The sequence below is a fragment of the Mycteria americana genome, chromosome 1 (assembly GCF_035582795.1).
Source record: "Mycteria americana isolate JAX WOST 10 ecotype Jacksonville Zoo and Gardens chromosome 1, USCA_MyAme_1.0, whole genome shotgun sequence".
Taxonomy (NCBI): Eukaryota; Metazoa; Chordata; class Aves; order Ciconiiformes; family Ciconiidae; genus Mycteria; species Mycteria americana.
Window position 1 is genome coordinate 109118725 of NC_134365.1, and position 25056 is coordinate 109143780.

The 25056-nt window shown below is 39.0% G+C and overlaps 1 protein-coding gene across 1 annotated transcript in view; it reads left to right on the forward strand.

The window, feature by feature from the left end:
* The first annotated feature begins 7371 nt into the window (after positions 1 to 7371).
* ROBO1 (roundabout guidance receptor 1) overlaps positions 7372 to 25056 on the forward strand; it is a 751137-nt gene continuing 733452 nt past the window's right edge. The window contains exon 1 of the mRNA XM_075516480.1: positions 7372 to 7551. The gene's annotated coding sequence lies outside the window, so the exon portion shown is untranslated. The remainder of the gene's footprint in view (positions 7552 to 25056) is intronic.

Consider the following 25056-nt stretch of genomic DNA (forward strand, 5'->3'; position numbering starts at 1 on the left):
CAAGGTTTCCCAAACAAAAAGGAAACACCTGCACATGTTGGCAGTGACTTAATCAGCATCTGCTATCAGTGATTCATCTCAGGAGTTCGGTTAAGAAAAGGCAGACCCTTTACTATCTTCTAGCTCTGGCTTTATTCTTCCTATATGTCATATGGTGCAGCTAAAAATAAATTCCAGGTTTTGAAAGAAAGATAGTATTCTTTAAAGCTAGCTCCCCACAAACAACGTCCTATCCACACCTGCCTTCACCATTGGCTATGATAATTTCCTCCTACCTGTTAAAAGATAGGGGAGTACTTTGCTCTTTAGAAAAACTTTCTCCCGTCTGATGTGTACAGACCCTGGAGCTAATAAAAAATTACTTTCCATTCAAAAAATGTTTTCAGTACATAAGAAATATACAAGCCGTGATGAAGCACAGCTGAGAAACCAAGACCAAAATGATGCAGAAGCATTACAGCTGTACCAGGGACATCCAAAGGTACTAGTTCTGAATTTAAGCATTCAGTTAAATTTTTTGCTTTTCTAGAATTCAACTGTTCAATAGGAAGTTAGAATTTCCCTTTTTTTTTAGTTAAATACTCAATTCAGTCCCCAAAATATTGCCTTAATAAAACATTATTGACTGACAGCTAAATATATACATTGACGGAGAAAGAATTGGCTTCTATCTTTATCATAGCTTTAACGAAAAAGTTCCTGTTCTTTTTCTACTTCTGAACAACAAAGACACAAAACAAGATAGGACTTTATTTGATACCCAGCAGTAAAGTTGCTGACATAATTACTTTGTATTATAGCCCCTTAGGGAGTCCACACAATACTCCACCAACTTTTTTAAGTGTTGTATTGAGTTCCTGACAAAATCTCTTCTACCATACACACTTTGAGGCCTTTCATATATGATCAAGTATGGCTGGGATGAGTTTCGCTTTACAAATCTTTGATTAACAGGGTGTACGAGTGCAAACAACACAGCCTGCTTACTAGTAGTTAACTTTGTCTCAAGACTCATGTATCCAACTGGATCTTAGCAAGCATAGAAATAACAGAGGGAGAATAGCTAGCATTGCCACCCTTTTCATAGCCTCTACTGCTCCAGCAAGAGCACAGGCTGAGCTGATGGACCACGTTCACTTGTTAGCGGTGGCAGCAGGAGATTTGTACACTCCTGTAGAGGACTGAGTGACTAGAAATTAGGTATCAGCTGCTCTGAGTCTAGCTGCGGTACTCACTCCCTGCCCTCAGGGGAAACTAATCCTGAGGTTCAGAGGTCCACAACAGTTCACATCCTTATGTACACCTGAAGCCCTGTACCATTATAGTGAATATTGTATATGCTTTCTATAGTGTTGTTTCGGTTTATATTAAAACCAACGTTATCTACATCTGGTAAAAAATATTTGCACCATTCTAGTTTCATATTTCAACTTGCCTTAGTATATTTTAAATCAGAGGAAAATTGTCAAGGTTTCCTCTAACATTGGAAGCTGGACTTTTCCAAGTTCATGTTTCAAATGAAAATGCAAGTTGTCATGTTGGTGTAGCTGTTATGGTCTAGGGATGTAAGTGAGAGAAACTGACCTAAAGAGCTCATACCACCATCAGTCTCAGCTTCCCACTCCCCAGCTGCATCAGAGGGTCTAGTTAAAGATATTGTATCTTCCTGTGTTGACTTGCTTAAGACCAAATGTGATATAATCTAGAACTGATATCTTCCATTGATTTAATTTTTTTAGGCATGCTTTTTCACTTTTGGTAGAAGCTCCATCAAAAACATTTTCACAATGACCTTTTAGTTTTCTTTAACAGAAAGAAAAAGAATACAGAAAATGAATTACTTCAGGGTCTGAATCAATTTTTTTCAGTCTTCATTTTCCTTTTCATTTGCTAATAGGAAAAGTTTCTCTCTGGCACTTTGCTTTCCTCTGATAAACACTTTTGAAGTTCTTTTTCTCTCCTACACTCTTTGGATAGCACTAACTCATTTAGCTTTTTCCTGACATTATCTTTTCCCTGTAGCCCTCACTAAGTGGATATATGATGCTTTCCCATTTTTCACAATTTCTTCGAGCTCACTTTAACCTTCAGTCTTGGTGCATGCACCACTACAGCACATGGGTTAGTCTTTGGTTTATATATATATATATATATATATATTTATTATTAAGCTCTGAAAAAAACCCTAAACATACACTATATAGAGTGACCATCCAATGCTCAGGTCTCCAATTTACAATACATTTAAAAAGATAATACTAGAGAAAACATAGAAAACATCAAAATCATTAATCTCTCCTTCACATTCAAAAAGCAGGAACAGAGAGCCCTAATTCTCCCAAAATACAGAAATCCCATTTTCCTGTGCTTCAAGTCTGCACATCTTTGGCCCTGCTGCAATTTGTTAATCCAGGAGCAAAAAGAAGAACACAGATCCTGAAATTGTGGACTTTGGTCCAGGGCCATCTCAAAGCGTAAACACACAAGCCCCACTGACAGATACATCAGACCTGGTCACAGGTCTTCCATATAAACATTTTCTGTAACTAAAGCGGTGGCATCTAAAGGGGATTTGAGCTCCTATGTATGTTTATGGAGCTAAAGGTTCCCCTCCACTTAACTGCATTTCCTCAGCCTCCTCACAGCCAAGTTTCAGCCAAAATGCTTTACTCTCTCCCTCTCTCAGTTGCTTCCCAGACATTCTTAAACATGAATGCGACTGTACTGTATGGACAGGCAAAGCAATGTTATCAGCCTTCTGAAAGTACCTCATCTCTTTATTAACTGCAAGCCCAATAGCAGCATCTGGGGAAAAAAAAAAAGGTAACAGCTGAGAGCCAGCGGAGTTGTGATCTGCAACTATTTCTACCTGATGACAACAGCTGTCAATCAGACTGAAAGTGTCTTGGGCTTTGGAATAAAATGATTGCACAGAGGCCTAAGTACCTGACTGCATAAGGGAATGGTGTGCAGAATGACTGCTCCTCTTCAATTGTACTCCTTCATGTATTGCAACAAAGATAACTGCCAGCTTGAGTTGCATGAAATCATTATTTAATCCTACCTTTGTCTTATATCTCTATTATAAGAAAGCTTGTTATTCTTTATTATTGTCTACTTTTAGTTATAGAGCAGTGTTTCTGTTCAATGTAGTGCTATTTTTGTATATATGTAGTTTTGTACTGTTTCTCTTCAGATCCTTTTTGAAGTCTCATTTCAGTCTTTCTTAATTTTCCTTTCTCCATACCCATTATTTCCTTCCTACATTTTCTGACAACTCATGACTACATGTACTGGATGTTGGGTAGTATAGGGTACTTGAGAAAGATATAGCCCATTATTCTAGCAGAATTTTAAAATCCAGTTTCATACTCAGATGTTGTTTTTCAGAGACTGTTCTACTGTTTTCCTTGCAAAACTTCCCTACATTGAATTGCTGCCTTCATAAGTATGTTCTTTCTGATAGCGAGAAGGCACCTCTTGCTTTTATAAATGGGAAAGGTGGAATGGATGGAGTCCACATTTTTTAAATCGTTTGATCCAGAAGTGATGAAATGGCACTAGTGTCTCAGACTTTTCTTCAAATAGCCTACCAAACACAGACAAGCAAGGATAAAAATCAACTGCAAGTACGCAAGTGAAGAGATTTAATATGGATGCTACCTGCATGGGAGGGAATAACAGGACACGAGATCTGGTGAAGCTTCATACTACTTTTGCAAGAGGACAAATTCTGCTGTTTCATTAGTACGTTACAGCAATACCTACATATTTACAACATACACGTTGCTCACTTTAAATACGTTGAAACTTGTATGTTTTCCAATTACACTTGCCCTGGGAAAGGCAAAACAAGTTTTTCAAACATGTGTAATCTTTTTACATAATACAAATCATTAAAATTTTAAAAAGAAATCCTAGACATAACCTCTCTACAACTGGATGTATGCACTACTTGCCCTTTATTTGCATTTTGATACCCAAGAAGCTCACTGAAGCTCACCACGAGTCTAAGTTTCTTCTCAAATCTTATTCAACTTTTAACAGAATCCATGTTGCTATTAGGCAACATAAACACATGTAATTTTTTCCACACTGAATAATCATTACAAACTACTTGTTCCCTACCTATTCAAACTATACTGTGTGAATATTTCCATAGATGAAATAAGTATTATATTTGACCAGAACTTTGGATCAAGGGGACAAGTCTGCTCGTGGCCACTGATTTTGGATCAGGTTATCACAGGGTGCTCATACTATAGATAAGCAAGTTATTTGCCTTTATACGCTAGATTTTATTTCATACAAACCTATATGTTACCACTTACCTTCCTATATAGGAATGCACGCTTTGCTGATTACTAGATATAAAAAAGTAATGCTGATCTACTACAGTCACAGTTTGCTTTTTTATAGCCCTAAAATGCCTCATGTCCACATGAACTCCAGTAAGTGGCCATCATTTTCCAAGGGCAAGTTGGAAACCGACACGTGTCATAACATATACTGACCTTAGAAACTATTCCAAGGCGAAACTATTCCAAAACACCTTTGGCTGCAAACAAGGAGATTCTTGGGGATCTAGAAAACATTGACATGTATTATATCAGTAATCTAAACATGTGTTAGCTATTTACCCACTGCATGCATTATCGTGATTATGTATCATTGATATTTACTTGTATACTACAAATAAATAGCTAAACACAATATATACAGCCTTGCTTATGTTATGCAATGCACTCTATATGTACTAGGCATAAATGCATAAAAATAAGGAACATATATGTATACAGATATTATTATTAATATCATACTTCAAAGAACTTTGGTTAGTGTAATGTTTTATTTATTTGCTTGTCCTCCATCAAGCTATTAGCTAGAGTGATAATTGATCAAGCAATTGCATTTTAATTGTGGTAATAGAGCAGCTTTGTGATTTATTCCTCTTTGTTTTGTTTCACTACAAAGTAATCATCTTCGCTCAGATGTTTAACCACCCACCCAATTTATCTATTAGAACAGTTTCACAGCCATATTTCATTAATCTCTGTAGGCTCTACAATGGGCATGGCAATTTCTCTCCTTCACAGCGTAATTTCTTAATTGTGATGGTGTTGGTTATTGCCTCCTTAATTTGCACTTATACTAATCTACTATTTTTGTTAAATTTGCAGATGATGCCAATGATTTTACATTATTTTGTTAAATACAATAGGCCTGAGCCTGTTCTCTTTTAAATTGATGTTAATCAGGAATCTCCTTGAGGTTATGATAGCAAGTGTAAGGCCCATGGAAGTAACAAGCTATAAGAGGTGAGACGTATATCCTGAACTCTCAAGTAAGCAGACTTTGTCCTAAGTAGACCTAAAGAAAAACAAAACAGTGAAACAAAATTTGGTCTAAACTGCAAACAACTACAGTATCTTCCGTTATAACTTGTATTTACTAGTGCAATAGTCACCTGTTTTCAAAGTAACATAAATGAAACCTAAATTTCTTCTATTTAAAAAGAAAAAAAATGTGTATGTGTAACTACAGTGATAACTGAAGGGTGTATTCATAGAAGAATTATATTAATTCTTCTAGTATACCTTCTCTGACACAGAAATGCTACTGGTTTGGGATATACTTACTATCCAAGGGATAAAATACCCAAACCCAAGCAGCAACAGAATTCAAAGAACAGAGTTAGAATCTTCTTCCAATGAATTGCAAGGTCTTAAAGATGCAAGCTGGAAGGTAGGTCTGAAATGCAGTACTGAAGACCTGTTTTTGAACTCATACTGTAGTATTTCTCTCGCCAGAGGCTACTGACGCACAAAAATTGTGATTCCCTCCTGCCCTCTCTGTTGCTTTCCAAAGTGTGCAGAGTACTTCATTCAAAGAATGATTCAGCTACTACCATTGATTCTCAGAGTGCAAGAGGAGTTTAAATGCTGTATTTTCTTCCATGTTTTGTTTTAAGCTTATCTTGTCTGTTTCTACCTATATACCTGGTGGAATAATGGCGTGGTGGCAAGTAACCTTGTGCTGTATATATGACTTTTCAATAATATTTGTAAAAATGTATTTGTAATAATGTCTGTATTTACATTGGTAGCTCCCAACTAGAGCGTAAGGACCTGGCCATATTAACAGTACCCTACACACAGGACCTTTTGAACAATGTCCCCTTGTCACCAATTTCCATTCTTTTATGTTGGGCAAGTAGGCATGTTTAGACCTTTAACTGCTTCATGCATTGCAACATATTGCGGGCTTTATTTCTAGATAATCTTCATACACTATTTAAAAGACTTCATTAAATACTTACAATTTTAAGCCTGTTAATGTTTATTATCTAGATGTATGCTTACTATATAACCTACATTATCTACAAGACAGTAATAGAAGTTTAGCTATGTGTGATACTCTTGCATATATATATGTGTAAGAGCTTACATAGTTTTCAGTTCTCAGTGATGTTGACCTATGTCCTCATTATCTCACATTTACCCTCCATTTAGCAGTCAATACATAAATGCTGCATCTGGTTTTTGTTCTTTTCACTACCTGAATTTTCAAATGGGATATTTTCTTTCAGTCCAATGATTTCTTACATCCAATAAGGACCATAATTTAAATATTGTAAACCGGCTGCCTTTGTAATGGAGAAAACTTACCCTGATAATTCTTTTTTACTTTTTCTCTCTTAATTAGGAAGAAGTTGCCTAATTTTTAAGAATGTTTGTTTACCCTCTTTGCACGGAGGAGCAGATGTGCCCTTGGAAAGCCATAACTTGGGAAAGAAAGAGCGTAGGTAAGTGAATTCAATTAATAATTGATTACCGAAGTAACTACATAACTATTAGGGAAGGTGACGGGTAATTTTGACAGTGCAGGAAAAAAGAAAAACCTGTAGACAAATAAAGCCCTGTTTTTTCAAAATCAGACGCATTTCTCTTACCAGACTGCACAATAGCCCTGCAAGAGCAGCTATGAGAGGGGAGATTGCATGACATCCGTTTATAATGTGGCTTTCTCCCGCTTAAACATTGCAACATGTACTACAATACCCGAGGTAACGAATCAATTAAACGGGCCTCGGCCCCTGCAGCCGCCCCCCGCCCTCTCTCCCTCCCTCGCCCTCCCGTTCCCCCAGCCCGTGCCCTCTCCGGAGCCGCTCGCTGCTGCTCGGCTTTGTAGTTTCCCGGCGCCGGAGCAGTAGGACCCAGGGGCCCTCCGCAGCCACCAATAGACGCCGCTACTTGGATCTATTTGTATGCAATGCCTCCTGCTCTGCGCATTAATAGTAATACAGATAACGGGTCTGAAAGAATTCTCTTCTGAAGAAGGATTGGATTTTCCAGGGTCCTGGTACTGGGAAGAAATCCGGTTGCGTCCCCCTTTATTCAAAAGTCTCCCGAACAGCTCGGCGTCTTAAGCGCGCTCCCTCTCCCTACTGACACATACATAGATATATTCTCGCTCTATGCAAGGAAAGTTGCAAAGGACTGTCTGGATGATGGCACTGCTAGTTTTCTGAGAGCCTTCTGATCTCGGAGGGTAAGTCCCGCAACCACCGAAGTAGCGACCGGTGCGGGGGTCTCGCCGGCAGCCGCAGGGAGGGGGTGGCCGCTCCCCGCTCCGCCGCGCTCGGGCACCGGCTCCGCGGGCGGCAACAGTTTCCCGGAGGCGCCGGGAGAGGGCCCGGAGGGAGAGGGGGTGCGAAAGTAGCGAGTGCGCAGGGTTAGCGGAGGGAGCGGCCCAACAAGTTTCTTTGCGGGTACCGGAGGCGTGCTTATTGTCTGTAAAGTTGCCGGGGTTTCCGCGGGACGGCGTCCCCCGCCGCGTCGCCGCCCTTTGGCTCGGGTGTTAGTAACAAAGAAGTTTTACCGCGGCGCAGCCGGCATCCCTCGCTGCGCCCGCCGGCCCCCGGGGGGATCTCGGGGTGCCTTTCGGGCCGGCCTGCCGCCGCGGCCGCGGAGGGGGGGATCCGCGCCGCAACTTCTGGCGGGGCGGTCCCCGCAGCCCGCCTGCCCCGGCCGCAGCCGGGCGGCTGGGGCGAGGAGCGCCGGCTTTGTTTTCGCCGCGCTTGCAATAACCTTTTCCCTTCTCGTGGGGATGCCGCCGCCGGGGAGCGGCTCTGCCGGGGAAGCGCCCTCCCCTCCCCGCGGGGCGGACGGGCGGAGACCGAAATTCGACGGGTGGGGGGGAATATGTATATGTATGTGCATGTGTATATATGTATATATATATATAGGTGTATAAATAACTTTAGAAATGGAAAGCGGCAGCGCGGGAGGGGGGCTGTGATAGCGCACCCGCCAGCGCTTGGCTGGGGGGGGGCGGCCCCTCTCGGCTGCGGCGCTTGGGGGGGGGGGGGGGGGGGGCGCGCAGTCCGCGGGTGTGCGGCCGCCTCCCCGCACAATGGAGGGCCCCCGGCGCGGCGGGGGTGGAGGAGGAGGAGGAGGAGGAGGGAGGTCTCCGGCTCCGCTGCAGCAGCTGCTCCTGCTGCTGCAGTGCCGCAAACCCGCACCGCCCCCGCCCCGCGGGGCAGCGCCCCCGCGGAGGATGCTCGGCGCTGCGCGGGCGGCGCGTTGCCGCGGCCCGGGCCGGCCACCGGGGGGTACCCAGCCCCGCGCAGCCCTGCGCCCCCGCGCCGGGCACGGCCCGCGGCTGCGCCCGCCGCCGCCGCCGGAGGGGAACCGGGCTCCCCCCGCCGCGGGGTCGCGGGCGGTACGGCTGCGTGGCGGGGCGGGAGGCTCCTCTCGGCCGGCCCGCTCAGTCCCCGCGCGTTTTGGCCACGCGGGAGGGCTGACAACGAACGGCTCTTTCCGTGCAGGGTGGGCAGCAGAAGTGTTGCCGCACCTGAGTGTGAAGCTATTAAAAAAAAAAAAAAGGAATACCGAGGGAGAAATGCAAAACACTGACATACGTGAAAATTCGGATGCAATTAAGTTTACCTTTAACACGATCGGTATCCCTATTTTTTTTTGTAGAGTGTTGTAGGTTAATTTTTTTCTCCATGTTCACTGGGGTGTGTTAAGGTTAATTGATGACCGATGACTCAAAAATGTATTTACATGGGCTTAAGATATTTTTCATTTTAATGTCGTTTGCTCATGTTTCACATTTTAGTTACAAAAAGGAAATCTTTAAAGTTGCTGATTATTCTGAGTACATTGAAGAACTTCAGAGGCATTTTTGGGGGGAAGAACATGTTTTGTGACATAGCTGTGTTTCACAGATGTGTGGATAGAAGGGGCAGTTCTCTAATCCTAGACCATTGTGCCGTAAATACGTGTTGAGGTTCAACTGATAGGCAAGATCTGGCATTTGAGAAGGCTTCTTATTAAACTGAAGTTCATACTCTCCACTAATGGAAAAAGAAGCCTTTGTTGGATGCAGTTTGTAAACAGAGCAGGTTAAGAAAGTCCTGTTATATTATAGAGTAATAAGGCTAATCTCCACATAATGTCTGACTTTTTTTTTTTTGATGTGCTTCTTTTCTTCATTCATGTTATATTTGTCTGCATGCATGTTTTCTACTTACATCTTATACTGCTGTAAATTCCAGGGGCATTACATTGGCGTAAACAGGCTATAAGAGTGTGGAAAGAGACCTAGCTTTTGGTGATTGGGGACAAGGAAGGAAGGCAGAAAGCTGATAAAATGATTCTAATGCGTCTCAGAGTAGTCCATTGCTTTTCAGTCTTTCAGCAAACACTGCCAAACTTCTGCAAATTGTGTAGCAATTGTGTCCCAAGCCCTTACAATAACAGATTCCTGCAAGCATTTTTGGTACCATGACTGACGCGTGCCCAGAAGCTGCACTAATTTCCATAAGAATCCTCATAAAAACAAAGGATGCCATTGTGGCAGTGTGAAACAGCTTGGCTGTTGTTGATTGACTTTTTAGCCAGTGAGAGGAAATTGCAATCCTTACCTTTTGCTTCCTTGGTAATATTGGATCCTCAGTATTGAATATTGACCAGTTGAATATTGGAGAAATGAGGACAACTCAACCAATTTTGCAGTGAAGTATCTGCAAGTGTCTTACACCAAGGTGTAAACAAAAGGTTTATTAGACATAGTCTCCCAATAGGTTTTTAAAGAGAACTAAATTTTAACGAGAGGGAAGGGTATTTTAGTTCTGTTGCTTTCCTTTGATGCTATTTCATCTATTCCTGTGTTTTAGCTTAATTTTTTTTACTTTGTGGTCTTTTCATATTGTCTTTTGCTGTAACTGAATTCAGACCACAATAAGCAACATAATCCACATGGACATTATATATACAAAGTATTTCCTTCAAGTAACTTTTCGAGGTCTATGTGCACATCTGAACTACACCCTAAGCAATAGAGGCAAGTGTGTTAGCCACAGGAGACTCAGATTTTGTTTTTGAGGAAACCATATCAAATTTCAATGTATACAGAGGAGCAAATGCAATATACTGTCCTCGTGTAAAGTATTAAATAGAACTGAGAGTACAGAAGTCTTTCTTCTTCCATCTGGGTTTCCCTGACTTGTTTGTTGTGGCATATGGCTAGGTATAAATTTAGCAAACTTGTATAGTTCAACAGGTGTGTAAAAAACAAACAAACAAACAAACCAACCCCAAAAACCCCAAACAAAAAAAACCCCCACCCAAACAAAAAACAAACAAACAAAAAAAAAACCCAAAAAACAAGGGGGAGGAAAAGAAGGTGGGAGGAAGGGCTTTATATTTTCTTGACCTTTTATGTGAGAGGAATTTCATGGGCTGTGATCCTTCTGGGGTGGAATCAGCTGTCAAGCAAAGGACTCCTTAGGCCAAAACATGAAAATGATTGGGAAACTGTGATTTTGTTTGTCCAAATTTTGCACTTGCCCTTTTAAGTGTGTTCTGTGTCCTCAGAAACATCTGCCAATCTCATGTTGCTTTGCTTAGGGCCAGACCTGGACTCTCAGGTAGCAGGTGACAGAAGTTATATGTGTAATGTGTTAATCCATCAGGGGTTACCAACCTGTGTTTGTGAAAGAAAGAGATGAAGAATTAAGTAAAGTGGGCTTAAACTTTACTTTTTCCACCTGTATATCTTCTCCAGATAGCCTCTTCTGTGGCTTAAAATGCAAATTATCGTACTTTGTTAACATACATAGTGTATGTCCTTGTACTAATATGTTTCTGTATGTCCTTGTTACTTTCCTAACTACATCTTTGTTAACATACAAGATCAGGAACTTTTAATATCTTGATCTCTTCTGTTGAGGAAAATAGTAGAATAATTGCAGATCAAGACTAAAGTTTCTTGGTAACATTATTTGTGAACACTTTATTTTTACATGTATTAGTTAAGCCCTATAGAATTACAGGTTCAGCACTTGGTTCTAGGTTCAGGAGGAGCTTGTGTTCTAACGGTTTTTCCATCTCTGTCTGTGTTCCATAATATATAACTCGACCAATGTGAGTGGATTTGCACACACGTTTGCCTGTATTATAGGGAAAATGGCCTCTTCAAGAAAAACTTAGACAATTTAAAATTTCTAGGCTCATCAAAGTGATACATCACACAATAGAAATATGAAGAGAAACATTGTGTGTCCTCCTCTGCAATTATAATATGCTAGCCATAGGAAAAAATAAAAGCTGTGGAAAGGACAGAGAAAATGAATAACCCTATAACCCTTGAAAGAATTGTAAGGCAATTATACATACCTTGAGCATGTAAGTTAAACATGCAGCAGCACCAGAAGACTCAAGTAATCCTTACCCAGCACACAGAGGGACATAATGAAATATTTCCTCCAATCTACAAGAGACTTAACAGATATTCTGTGTTTCACCTGTAATATTCTGTCTGTCTAAACTGCTCAGTCCATAAATCTTTCATTCCCTATCCATCTTCTAATAATCAGTCCCATCAGTTCTCTCTCACCACCATCAATTTATAGTCTGCCAAACACATCAATCCTTTGCCTCAATTAACTCTCTCTGTCCTCCACACTTCTCCACTCATTAATCTGTCCTTGTCCATCTTGAGGTCCAAGTGTGTACTAGCCTCCTGCCTTCCCTGGTCATCTCTGTGTAATTTCCATAAGGGCATTTTTGTTTGTTCATTTCCAGTCCTGTATCGTGTCTTTCCTTAGCCATTTCCAGGTCTGTGCTCCAGGTCTGCCAAGTCATGAGAATTTCTCATGTCTTCATTTGGTAAATTTATTTCCCCAGGTGTCCTTTAGCTTTTTCCTCTGTCAGTAGTGAACACATTGAACACATTTGTCCTCTTTCCCTACTCAACTCATCTCTTGCTCCTCAGAGGCCATGTAAATTGATCCTTACACCAACAAAACAAGCGTGGCAGGAGAGAGAAAATGAGTTGGCGGGAAACAGCAGTGTGACTTGGTAGCCTATGGGTTGTCCCCAACCCAGGGGAGATATTGCTAATTCTGGTCTGACTTCTCTATAATACAACTGGCTTCAGACAAATACAGTGTAGTTATAATGTTCAAAATTGGTCTAAGTGGTAGCATCCAGAGCCCAGAAAGTCTTCTCTTCAGCCAAGTGCTCGAGTTCCTGGGTCACAGTCTTTTCTTACGTGCTGTTTTGGCCCCAAGTGTTGTTCCTTTCTCCTTGCAGCCTGGCACAATAGGGATGGAAGATGCCACTTGCCCATCTTCCTTGAAGCTTCCTTGAACCATAACATAGAATAGTTTAAGTTAGGGCCGAAGAGGTATCTCTACTGGGAAGATGAGCCATGAGACCTGAATCTCTGGCAAGAGTGTAGCTGGAATTGAGGTCCCTTACTTCTGCATGAAGCAATTCCTGCACAATATATCACTCCTTCTTTTTTTCCTCAGTCTTTTGAAGTAAAGTAGCTGCCATGGTTTGTATTGTAGTTCATGCTGCCTGGATCTTCACCTTGCTCAGAGCACAGCGTTTCCTTCCAACCAAGGAGTGGCATGGTGTTCAAAAACCCTTTCATCTTGTTTCTGTATTGCTGTGGGGTTAATCGAAGTTCCCTACTTGAGGAAGTTCTGCATCATCCCCGTCTCTCTGGAGAAATTTTCACGCTGAAGAGAGAAACACCTTAAGTAGCAATTAGAATGTGGCTTTTTCTGTATCACTTTCTTCAATTTGGGGGAAATGATTCTGCATAAATTCCATTGCATGCTCTGGGTTTCCCTCTCAGAGCCCTTGCTTGGGAGAAGAAACAGTTACAATGAGGGGCACGAAGAGTGAACTTAACTGTGTATCTTTGTTACGCTCCATAATAATAAGTCTGTTCCACTCCTAAAAATAGAATAAGGAAGAATTTGACTCATCTGGTAAACGAGGATTCAGTTGCCAACAATGGTGACTTTTCCCACTAACAAGTTTGCTATTGTGGTGAATTCAAAATTCAAAAAGAACCATATTTAAATATGTGATGTAATATATCACACTTTGCTTCTAGTATTTTATGTGCCTGTTTGACCTCAGACAAGATAGTCAATTAAATACTCATTTCATTTTTTTGTTCTTCTAGCTCTTTTCCTTCTAAAAGGGAACTGTAGAAAGGTAATGGAAGAAACTTTGTCAATGCAAGACACTGGCTGAGCATACATGTGTGCAGTTGCTTTAATCACACTTTTTAGTGTCCTGCAGTACATTCTAGAAAAAACAAGACTTAAGGAACTTCATTACAATCTTAATTAAGACTCCCACACTCGAAATAATTTAGTGTTAGAAAGCACCAAAAGACTAAACATGAAAGGTAAAGTGATCCTCCAAAACAATATACATCTAAGAACAGACGATCTAACTACAGGAGGAGATCCACTGCATATGGTGCTGCCCTTGGCAAATATGGAAATCTAAACAAACGGCAGTAGTGTTTGTAACTTGCCTTTGTTCCGAGAACACAAAGACTTTAGAGTAGGATTTTACTAAGAACAGCTGGACAAAAGAGCTGTAAACTCATCTTGGTTCCTTATAAAACTTTCCAAATTTACTAAACTTTTTCTAACTGCAAGTCCTGCCACACCCAACTTAATATCTGAAAGTCAAATGTTTTTGTTTCAGTCTCATTTATCACTAGTGGTAGCTGTGACTCAGATAAATTATTCTGCAAGTTTATGCCTCAAATCCACCTCAGTTGTGTCAAGAATTTTATTAATGATAAATGCGTTTAAGGATATGACTTGACTCTTTGAACCCATGTTTGAGTTTTCATAGCTGACAACTGAAAAAAAATCCTTTCTGTGTTAAAAATTAAACAGGAAAATTAAACAAATTGTCTGCAGGCAGATAGGACTGCAGACAATTCTAACTGAAATATTTGAATAAAATAAAGCCAACTTCAGTCCCCAGATAAGCCCCTGATGCAGCTAAGTATTTTTGGCTAATAGCACTTCTGAATGTTTTTAAAATTAAGAAAAAAGCTGTTATTGAAAACATTGCACACATAAGGTCTAAAGAAAGTCAAAATGTATCACTATTTCTTATATCATGGTGTTGTAATCAAGTTTGACTGCCTGCAGCATTGAAATGAAGCACTGAAAAAAAATGTTTCCAATAATTTCTTTTAGATTGGTTGTGCTGTATATGGATGAAAGCAAGGTACACTTTTGAACTGTCTACACTCTGTTATGAAAAGATAGGAACACTTCCTCTGAGTGAAATAGGAGAGGAATGAGAGAATGGAAAGTATGGCAGAAGGAATTACAGGGTCCAAATATGCTTCATCTTGCATGGAGATTTGACACTGCAAGTTAATTTTATCTTTGTTAGCTGATATATATTTTGGAGTAACCCACACTTCTTGCCTCTGTGCATTAGTAAATCTCATTACAGAAAACAGGCATAATAAGAAGAGGATCAACAGATGAAAAATATATATTTAAATAATGATAACAACTAGATGGAAAGCAAAACCAAGAAGTATTTCTCTTCTCTTCTGAGGGGAAAAAAGTACATTTTCCAAAATTTTACAGTCATGGTCTGTCATGGTGGAATGAAGAGTATTACATCATTTGAGTTGCCTTCAACACATTACCCGAACCAGGATTTTAATTTTCTAGCTCCTGAACAATGTATAGAGTAAGTGGTATTTCTCTACCTTGAAGCATTATCTCAGTTGAAAAAGTTCAAAAAAATACTTTAATCGAATGAACAGAGCTTTGTCCATAACATTGTAACTTGAGAAATATAAAACTTTCAATCTTTAATTGTATGTGTAAGTTATAAGGTACAAAGTTTAGCTCTGGGACATGTTTTGAGATAGTGGGGTTTTTTAATCTTAAAAGTTCTGGTACAAATACTAAAATGTACTAAGCATAAATGGCTAAGAGAAGAATGAGTATTTTCATGCCTCACCATACTTAAACATCATCTACATTCAGCCTTACTTGATTGGAGGGGGGTGTTGTGTTTCTGTCAGTAGTTTATGTAATTAAAATATTTTTGCTTGTGTTTGCATGTAAATTGCCAATGCGTGATTTCTTTTTTTTTTAAATTTCTCACATTATGTCCATAATACAAGCAACCATCCTGATTGTGAACTTTTCCCAATAAGCAATAACTCTCCCAAAATCTTTGGTAGGAGAGGTTTGAAGTTGTTGGTCTAATTATTTTCTTTGGGGGCCATAACTCCTCTCTCAATGTCATTCCTTAATATCATGTGTGAGAGAGCCAATGTGCAACTATGCAACTGTCCATTCACATGGACAACATATATAGCTCATAACTGTATTTCTGTAAAAAAATATTTTAAATATTGCTAATTTAAATACTGCAACCTGTTTTTCAGGAATTGTTATCCTAAATCTGGTAGACTAGATTTCTACTGTCATTACAGTAAATCTCTTGTTTGTTAGCTGAGGTCACAGATATATATTTGTATGGGAAAAGTGCCTAATTTTCCTGTAGGCTCAAAGCAGCTCCCTGATTTTTCCCTGATGGAAAATCTTAGCAGCCCCTCCTTGGTTATTTTAGGACAAGTCGTAATGGGTATGTATTTGTTTCACTCAATAAATAGCTTTAAGTGCAAACACAATAATTCTTTTGTACCTATTCCCATCGATTTCATGGCAATGAAATGATTTCACTTTATGCAACTCACAGCAATAAGCAGCACTTTAAAAGATGAAACCAGGTGCAACTGATCTTGATCTATGTCAAGGTATGTAGAATACTGTAAAGCAAAATACATCAATTTTAGTGTGATACTTTTTGGAAGGCTACATAGTTCATAATCTATTGTTGCTAAAGTACCCTATATGCCCAGCATCACCCGACTCTGACTAATGAGACTGCAAGTTCTGTGCTAATCAGCAGAGATCAAAAGAGGCAGTGGCCTTAACCTTGCATTGATCCAGAGAGAGCCCAGCCACAGGTGAATGATATTATTCAGAATGGGGTTTTTTGACAACAGGAACCAAGTGTGAATCCTACAGGTTTTCTGCTCATCTGCTTATCATCACAGATCAAGACATTCAGAAAGGGAACTGGTATACTTTAGGAATAGCGGAATAATCCAGATTTCTTCTCACTGACCTTTATATGACTCTACAGTTCATTTCTAATCTCAGACTACATGTCGTCTTATCCTGATGTCAGGAATAACCTATAATAAAGGCAACCACTAAACATTTCTTGCAGTTTGGTACAAGGCAATACTGCCCTGTTCTTCTAAGATGATCATGGATGACTGTAAAACTCTTTCTGGTTTTATTCTGACTATTATATAACACATTGTTTGGGAAAACGGTTCAAATCCTCACACATCTCTGGGAAGGCAGGAAAACTTCAGCTGACCTCAGTTACTCAGATTTTCATTGATTCTTGGCTGAGCTACAGTAATGAGAAGCATGATAGCCTAAATATTTAGAAAACAGTAGGCAATATAAAATCATGCAGCATGTTTCCTGCTGGGGTTACCATAAGCATATTGACCCCATTCTCTGCATCCCATCAAGTTCAAGGTTTCTGCCTTAATATCCAGGGAGCTTAATGTCTTTGGCCTAGGATAACCAGAAATTTTTCAAGCTCTATATATAATGTGTCAGTCTTTCTGGACCGATGGAATGTGCTACAATAAAAATTAAAGTGCAACCTCTGTCAGAGACAGGACTTTCTAGTGGTGTATGCTAAAGCGCTATGAAACCAATTCCCTAAGTAGTGAGGAACCAATGTTTAACTGCACCTTCTTCTCCAAATACAGTACTCCTCTTTGGTGGAGTCTTGTCTAGATTGATTACACAACGTAGAGGGGGTTTGTTTGTTTTAAGACTGTCTCTCAGTCATCAGGGAGAAGATTCAAATGTGATAGCTGCTAGTCAAACCCAACCAGAAGGCAGTAACGTGCTACTATGCTTAGCATCGTATAGAAGTCACTTGCATGGATGCTATCACAGAGTGCCCTAATGGGGAGATCGTACATCGCTCTGCCCCACTGTTTCAGAGGGTGAGGAGGAGAGGAACATGTGCCAGGTTCCGGCTCTTCCATAAACATCCTCCTTTTCTGGTACAGCTATCCTCTGTCAGGTGAGATGGATAGGTTGGACTAAAGCCATGTCTCCTTGTAGCCTTGCTTGTCTGCATAAGATATAGCTGTTCTAATGAGCCTGTTTCCTTTGTGCTGCACTAACTAGTCACAGGACTTGTCCCAACCAAAGTCGCTAAAAATAGTTTCAGTATTGAATGACCTTAATCTTTTCATTACAGTGAGTTGCCGTATAGTTATATGCAGGCACACATGTAGAAACTCTGACATGGGGGCTTTGTAGTTCTTGAGTTTTCTTAGGGAAAATTTGAACCTTTGCAATCTCTAGGTCTGTTCTATCTCAAATATATTTCGGGGAAAAATACTGGAATTAGAAATATTAATATCTTCATACTATATGAAGTATTCATAATCTATAAGTTCTTAAATATACCTGTTTTCAGATGAAGATAGTATCTTGTTACCAAATCTTAGCAATAAGAAGCAGTTAGGCAGAATACATGAAAAACAACATCTACATGAAGACCTTTACAAGAGGGTAAATGAGCCACAAAGTGCAGCTCTGTTCCAGGTAGTTTTATCCCAATGTCAAAGGAAAGCATGATCTAGAAATCTAAATATAATATGAAATACATGATTAGTAACTAAAAACACATCCCATTTTCAGGAAAAACAGAAACAAAACCAGACAATCAAATGTACCTCAGGTGAGAGTCTTCCTTTTTCTTTTTTGATTTTTGCTGTTGTTGTTATTAAACTTTTCTGCATAAATGGACCTTCATATTCCAGTTTTGCCCTTTCAGCTCTTTGTGACGACAGACCATCCTTCCCATAGGAATAAGGCTGTTATTGTAGGTGGCACTGGAACACTAGCTGGAAATTCAGTTCCTGAGCCTGCTCCTCCCTCTAGTGGAACAGATACTCTTCTCGCGAGTAATTCTGGAGAAAAGTAATGGAAATCTGTAAGCTTGGCAATGTATCTCCATAACTTCTTAAAATGGCTCAGAAAACTGAATGGATAAGGACTGCTTCTATAGGCAGCTAAAACAACTTAAATGCTGCCCCATCTGGACCACCTGCTGGCTAGAGCCATTGCTGGAGTGCAGGCCTAAGGTGTCTGTTTTGCCCTGCTTTGCTTTTGAGAGTCTTTGGTGCTAGGGAATATTCTGGGTGTGTGACAGCTAATTATGTGTCTGTAGCAGAGATATGGCACCCTTCTTCAAAACTCTGCTTCAAACAGTAGTAGTTTTCTAATTGCTTTGTACTAATCATCTAAGGTAAAATGACTGTAGTTCAGAAGTGAAATGCCCAAACCAATCCTCTTCAGTATGCTCTGTCCCAGATTAAAAAAAAAAAACAAACAAAACAAAAACAAGCAAATAAAAACTTTGTGCTATTGAAGTGAAGCTAGTGAAGGACTCTTAAGGAGAAAAACTTGTGTAATTAAAAAAAAACAAAAACAAAAACAAATGAAAAAATAGCCCAGGAAATGCAATCTCAAACATTACATAATCCATCTTTCTATTAATGTCATTTTTGTTCAAACATAGCATTTCTGTTTGTATAGCAACAGGCTACTGATGAAGAATAGAGGAGGTTTGCTATGATAATGGAGATTGTACACCTGTCTTGGGTTCATGTATAGAATGGAATATGCATTTAAAGAAAAAAACAAAGCTGGGTGTATGGTTGCATTATTATCCACCAGCAATTTTCAATGGTTTCTATGAAAAATGTTTGAATAATACATAAACAATTTGAAAAGGTAAATCTGAAAGCCTGTTACTTGCCTGGCTCAGTAATGGCTGGCAAATGCTCGTTTGTGACACTGAAGTCCACTCCCACCATCTTCATTACTAGTATCAGTCCATAGCTTTCCTTAGACAATTAGGAGACTAAAGGTTATCACAGCATTAAAGGCTCAAAAATGTCTATGTATGTTAATGCAGTTCAATGATACACTGTCTTTTGCTAATACCATATGGTTTTGAAATGTGTTAGTGCCTTTTTCAGCTAGCTACATATCAAGTTACAATTTTACATTACCTTACATAGCAGTAACACAGTAAATAAACATCATAGTCATGGTTTCAACCTGTAATTAAAGAATGTAATTCTGTTTTCTCTAGGTCAATAGGACTATATTCACTAGAAATAGATCATCAAGGAACACCAAGGATCTAGATTCTCTAGATCAGCAGAAAGAGTACAAATGGAAACAAAAAGTTTTAATTTTCCTGAATTTTGCCCATGTCGCTAAAGTCGATTGTGAGCTTTTGAATTACAAAATGTTAAGGCATGAATGCACTAAGAAAGTAAGGATAATAAATAGGAAAGATATTGCGCAGTACTTTGTAAATGTTTTCTTAAGTATATGTTTCTTTAAGTGGTATATGATTTATGGAGTATGCCTGTGTGAATTGTACCTCCCACCAGTAGCTTCTCCACATAGAGAAAGAACAGCTTATTGCAGCTGTCAGCTAATGAAATGCCTCCTGTAGTTCAAGTAGTTGCAGCTTTGGGCTGAAAACTGTGGTTCTGACATTTTTGGCAACATATACCAATGTCCTGTGGCAGAGGGTTTTTGTTTTGTCATGATGTACAACTACTGCAGTGAGCAAAGACCATGAAGACTGGAATATTAGAAATCATTTTATCGTTAATCTGCTGTTAATTTTTTTGCTGAGAAGCAGAAAGTCTGCCAAATATTGTGCAGAACATAATCTTAGAGGTCAATGCAGTTTCAGTATGTATGATTACTTCCTTAAAATGTCAAGCTTAAAAAAAAATAGTGAGAGGGAGCTGAGATTGCCTTTACAGAGGGTAATCACATATCCATGTTGGAGCCACACTTGGCTGTCTGGGCACAGGAGGAAATGTCTTCCATGTGATATTAGTACTTTTATTTGTAAGGCCTTTGGGTCAAGAATTGTGTCATCTTGAAGGTATGCTGCACCTAGAATTTTTTTTGAAAATTAGCAAGTCCAAATACCATGCAAATGAATAGATAAAGTAACTAGAAATAGTCTGATTCATTACTGTTTATGGCTGTGCATGTAACTCAAAAAGAGATGACTGCAATGCTAGCGTTTATACCTTATTTCTCTGAGTGTAAATGCACCTACAGACCTTTTATTACAGTCTAACTGGAGGGCTGGTGAATAATCTCAGCATGGTTGAGCAGCAAATGTTGGAGGATAATTGGATCTGCAGGCTAAGATAGTATGAACGTGGAAGATTTGGTAAGGAAGATTGATAGGCAGTTATTTTACATTGTGTTTGAAATCTACTTTTTGTTTGTAATTTTATGGGGAAGATAACTTACCTTTAAAAGTTTAAAATTATAAGCTTTGATTCAAATGAAAGATTGAGATTAATGTTCCCTAAATAATGTCTTTGTAGTCGTAAGCTGGTAAACAGAACATGCTGAAGAGTTCTTTCAATAAAGCTTATGAGCCTTTAATTAAATTGTGAAGCCATTTATACAATGCTCTAAAAGTGAACCTTTGAATGTAAACTTCAAACATTACGTTGAAGATATTCAAGTATTATATGTCCTACAGAAACAACATACTTGCTTATAGGTGGGGTTTTTTTCATCCCAAGTGAGATTTCAATGCCTTAGTGTATATTAAAAGACAAAAAATACAGCCCAAGTACTCTGGATACATTCTGGCCTTCTTCATGTCTTTACAAAGCTGCTAGTGTATTGGCTTTTTTAGCAAGGGTGGCTTGGACAAGTGCTGCTGCAGTAAGCCTGTAATAATATTATTATGCCTTATTTCCTTGTCTGCCCATTCTGTCTCCTTTTGATAAGAAATCTGTTCTTTCATTGTTGTTTATCTTAGGACACTTAACAGCTCAGGGTAGGATACATTTTGCTTGCTTCTTTGCAAAGTTATTTTATTGAATACATATTTGATAAAGCCATAGTCTCTAAGATAAAACTTGTTTGAGAGGAAGAGAGTACAATACAAATGACTCTGTCATGCTGTTACTCATGCTAGGTTTCACAGTGGTGTTGGCCAACATACATGGGGTCTAGTACCTGTAATTGGAATAATGTGACATTGTCCTCTTCTCGCATGCTTCAAACAGGTAAAGAAAAATCTTGATCAAATACAATGACAGTCATTCTCTGTTTATAGCTAATCTTGGAATCTGTTATCCAACTATTCAGTTAAATTTGCTAGAGAGATTGAGGTCTCAAAGATATCTAAGTTCCTACAAGTAGCAGAGGAGAACAGAGAGACCCAAATTAATGTCCATATTCCCACAGTACTTATCTATTCTGTCAGTCTTGCTGAATGATTGATCAGTGTGTACTTCTTGGCTGGCTAATGAGAAGTGAGCTGCTCCAGATCAGTCCCAGATCCTTTCCTAGTTTGTCCCTCTGAGTGACTTTGGCATGCGCTGGTGGGAAACTGGAAATGTGGAGTTGACCTGATGTGCACTGTTTTCCAGTGTGACGGGAAGGAAGGGCAATGAATTATAACTGGGATTATTGTAATAGGACTGGAAAAGGGATTCAGGACCTGAATCTGTAGGAAGGGAGGCTTCACAGCACAAGTTGTTCATTGCAGTCATCCAGAGGGTCCACCTATTACATTTTCCAGAAGAAGCTGAGCTGCACAATTTTCAAAGGAGAGGGAAGGGGTTGGAAGGTTCAGTCACTATCAATAGTAGTTCCTGAAAATGTGAGAACATTCCCTAGATTTACTGTCATGAAACAAATCCATAAGTTGGCTCTTGCTCTGTCCCTCACTAATGCAGCTATTAAACCCCTCTGTTCCAATAAAAGAAGTTATATGAAACAATTTTACTTCAGAAGTTGATCAGCTATGTGGGACTGAATAAAATGTGAAGTATTTAGCCTTTATCACTGCAAGAAAGGAGAATTAGAATGTCTTTAGCTGTTATTATTCATTGTTAGTATCTTAGATGAGTAGTGCAAAACTCATAAAGGTGATTTTTCACTTTAATAGACATATTTAATAGCTGTCTCTGAATCCTGCTTTGTAACTGCAAATAAATGGCAGAAACTTTGAGAAGTCTGATGTAGAACATTACATTTCTTTTGCCTGCCGTAGAGTCTTTTCTTTTACCAGTGTTTAAAAAAAAAAAAAAATTGGTAAAGTTCTGGATGGAAGTATACACTTCCATTTCTATAATTATGGTCTGTACATTTCAATTCTAACTATCTTATGGCTGAAGATTTCAGTATTGTTCCTTCCAGGCTTCAAACTGAAAGGCTCAAACTACTTCAAACTATTGAAATTGTTAATTGTGAATAAGATTTAGAGAATATGAGAGAGGGAAAATGAGCTTCAGCCTAAGTCTTTGGTTTAATTCCTATAGCAGCTACCTGGGATTCAGTCCTTGGATTCAGTCTCACACATTACATAGTAATTGGCATCCAGGACTTTCTCCTTTCTGGGAACTGAATTAACCTTTGGCTGGAGAACTCCCGTTGAAAAATGTATAATCCATAATACCATAGTGTTGTACAGCATTGTCATGGAAAAGGACCTAAGCGAGTTTGATAGTGTTGCTCAGTGTTTCACAAATCTTCTCTGCCACATTAGTAATCGAGAGGTAATTCAAAAGGCCTGCATTAAACTGACGTGAGTTCACAGAAAATTGGATTTCCAGTCAGATGTAAATTACTATTTTGCTTTCAGGCTTGTCAAGCCACAGCACCACCATTAGCAATTCCTCACTGTATATGCTTCTAGTACTCACCTATACTACCATTCTGTGGTAAAAGTAACATCTGCATGGTTATAGTATCTTTAGTCTAACAAAAAGATAATAGTTGGTTTAATTATTTTTTTCTAAGACTCAAAAGCAATTAGCCTGCATTAGAAAATAATCATGTAGAACTGATGTTTCAGAACCAAATTAAGCAAGAGTCTGGAGACGAATATACATACATAGAAATGTAACTGGATGGTTCAGTTCACTTACAAGCAAAACACATGTCAGTGTGGGAAAAATCTGCCAGGTGTGGACAATCTCATAATAAGCATCCTGCCCAGTAATCAGCATCTGCAAGTTTGTCTTTTTTTTTTTCTGTATAGCATCTTTCACATCTTGCCCACACCTCCCCAAAACCAGGGAAAACAATGTTACAAAGTCAGCTTACTGCCATCACACCTGATACAAATCTGTACAACTACATGGTTTTAATGAACTATGCCAAAGGACAACAGTTGCAGATCCAGTTCTTTGTCTGGAGGTTGAATTTAGCACTGTTACATGGAGTTTAACAGACTAGGAAAAATTAAGACATGCTAGTGAGAACAAATATGCCTTTGAGCATGACCAGAAGGAAAGTAATGCTGCTACAAATGTAGAAGGAAGTGTTCCTTATGTGACAGAGGCTAAATTTTTAGATATCATTCATTTCTGGACACATTTTGAGAAAACTCAATGCCACCAAAGACATAATGATAGTGTATGGCACCATGTTTAGCGTGATGTAAATGCCCCTTTGTTGGCAAAGCTGTTATGAATAACAGTGCTCTGATTTCCATTGATCTCTCTGGGAACAGAAGATCAGTAAGGATGAACAGTTTTCATGAAATGAGGGTGATAATTGTGAGTGCATTTCTCCACATATGAAGAAGTGGCTCTTTTTTTTTTTTTTTTTTTTAGGTGGTGTGGTCTTGAGAACTGACTAATGTAGCTAATGAAGATGCAAAAGCTTTCTGGTAGATGTTTAAAAAAAGGCAAAAAAAGAAAAAAACCCAACAACCTAGACTAAAAATTAAAAGATATACCAGTCAATACTGGACATAGAGAATGAATATATTAAGCAAATTTAATACAAAAAAATTCAAAAGAACAGTATCAGCTCTTTATGTGCTTCTTAGACAATTACTCTGAGAAGTTTACCTTTGGGAATCAAAAATTTTAAAAGCTAGTATACAAAAAATGGGGGGAAAATTGGCTGCAAGTTTATAATTATTAAAATATATAATTGATTTCAGTGTGACAAAATGATTAGCACTCTTTGTAGTAGCAAAAATATATATTTTCTAACTTAGTTGAAAGAAGCCACTCCCATTACATGCAAGTTAACAGCTGCTAATCAGAATACTGAGGTTTACATGAGGGCTCTTGAAAGACATCATAGTTATTATAATTAGTGCTGAAAGAATAGAAAATAAATAAATAATCTTATTATCTGTATTGACAGAAATGAAAAATCTTAGACTAAATTATTCCTGTTTTCCAAGTTTAAAATGAATAAGTGTGGCAGTCGATTACTTATTTTGCATTCCCTCTGTTGTACCACCAGCTTTATTGATTGGTTTCAATTAATGTATGCCAACAAGTAAATTAACGTAGCACCTGAGGCATAATTCTCTGGTGGTTCGTATACACTGACTTCTTACCATTCTTGCTGTTTTAACTCCTACTGAGCATATTGCTGGGAGCTACAATATTTTTCAGTCTGGACACGGACATTACCCATGGCTCTAATGACAGGTCATTTACAGCAAACCCATGTTTCACTGCAGAGATGTCTCTTTAAGTGACATCTTATCAATGGCAATTCAATTAGTCAACCTTAAGACTTTGAGATACATCTCACACTGT